The sequence below is a fragment of the Branchiostoma floridae genome, chromosome 2, assembly GCF_000003815.2.
Source record: "Branchiostoma floridae strain S238N-H82 chromosome 2, Bfl_VNyyK, whole genome shotgun sequence".
In the NCBI taxonomy this organism is placed as follows: Eukaryota; Metazoa; Chordata; class Leptocardii; order Amphioxiformes; family Branchiostomatidae; genus Branchiostoma; species Branchiostoma floridae.
In genome coordinates this window covers 299,097-300,826 of record NC_049980.1, presented here as the reverse complement: position 1 = coordinate 300,826, position 1,730 = coordinate 299,097, and positions in this window count along the sequence as shown.

The following is a 1,730-nucleotide window of genomic DNA, read 5'->3' as shown; positions in this document are numbered from 1 at the left end:
TGAGCTTATACTCATGAGCTTCCTAATATTCAATTTTGGCACCGCATGGGTGTTGGTGTTTAGGGGTTCCAATCCAAGGAGATAGTTGAAGAATGAAAGATTCAGAAGTGACGCAAAGGACACACGGGTTAGTAACCTTTTTTCTTTAACTGGTTGTCCGAAAACAGACTAAGTTCGTTTTAACGGAGTTTGCTACAAGAGCTTTGCGGCGAGGAGGAGTTGGAATATGGCCAGGCATGCTTGTGCCGCAGACGGGGGGATGTTAGCACTGCCGAAGGACAGTGTAACCAACAATTTCCTCGACAGTCTATCACCAAAGATCAAGTGGGGTCGCTGGCTCGGACTCACCGACGTCGATCGGGACGGTACGTCAGGGGGTATTTGAGGACGGTCAAGCCCTGACGCCATCTGGCTACTCCAACTGGCACCCTGGTTACCCAAAGGGTTACGGTGTCTGTGCTGGATTTTTTTTGGAGTAAGTCTACATCATGGGTTAATAAACACTGCCGAGTCCGAATTGGATTCATCTGCCAGCTACATGAAGGTGCGTGCGCGCATTAACTTAATTACTCCTGATTATTATATAGTGTGGAGTCTTTTATGCCTATCTGGCAAACTTCATCAATAATTTTGAACATTTGTTTGCAGGCCAGCTCAGCACTACAGCTCAGACAACAACGGAAACAACAACCTCTCCTCCGCGTAAGTTCATATGTTATTCAAAAGAAATACTCATTGCAGGACAACTCAAGCTCAGCAGTAAGATAGATGGATAGATAGATTGTGTTTATTGGGAAATCGCAGTGTCAGAGTTCCTTCTGCACTGAATTACATCCAATTTACAAATATTACATATGATCTATAGATTCACTAAACACGCAGTCATACACAAACTACAAGTAGTAAGGTTGCTGCTATACTATAGGATTAACAATTGTGTCTTCTTCGTATTCATCTACGTATGGCCTTTCAATCTTTTTGTATAAATCGAGCAACAGGGCAAAGCGCATATCGCCTCCCGTCCTATCGACGACCGTGCTTCTACGTCCCTGTGATAAACTCGGAACAAAATCTAAGAACTTATGATGATGATTTTTTATTTAGGCTTTGATTTTTCATGAAATGGTATTAAATAGATATTTCTCAAATGTTAACGACCTTTTTTCACTTTGGTTCTTTCCATAGCCTGCGACTGGCAAGTAGTCTTTGAGATCCGGCCGGGAGTTGGTGACTGGGCTGTGAAGGCCTGGAGCTCCGATCACGCCAACACCGGGCACTTTAAGAGCCCGCTAGTGGACATATGGGACACTCTGGGGGTTAAAAGGGTACGCATCCGCCTTCCCCTTTCTCCCGGTCTCCCAAAGCACCTCAAACGACCTCAAACAACCCCAGTACGGGTCTGCCGATAATCTCTAGAATTAGAGGTTTGTCAGTACAAAAGAAGAAGAATATGCAGTGTACATACTCTGGATCCGGAAAAATTGCTTATGTATTTATTAATTTATAAGTAACGCAGAAAGTCCAAATTATTTACAAGACTTTTGGAGTTAGTCCGCCGGTTTCAAGATGGAAGAAATGGATGGACGCCATGTTGGATTAGGAGTCTACATGGGGAAGTTATCGTTACCTTCTTCAGTCCACAATCGACAGTACGATAAAACTGTGAATGCTGTTGGCTCATAGATTACAGCTTAGCACAATTCTATCATTGTCATTTTTCATAATTCAAT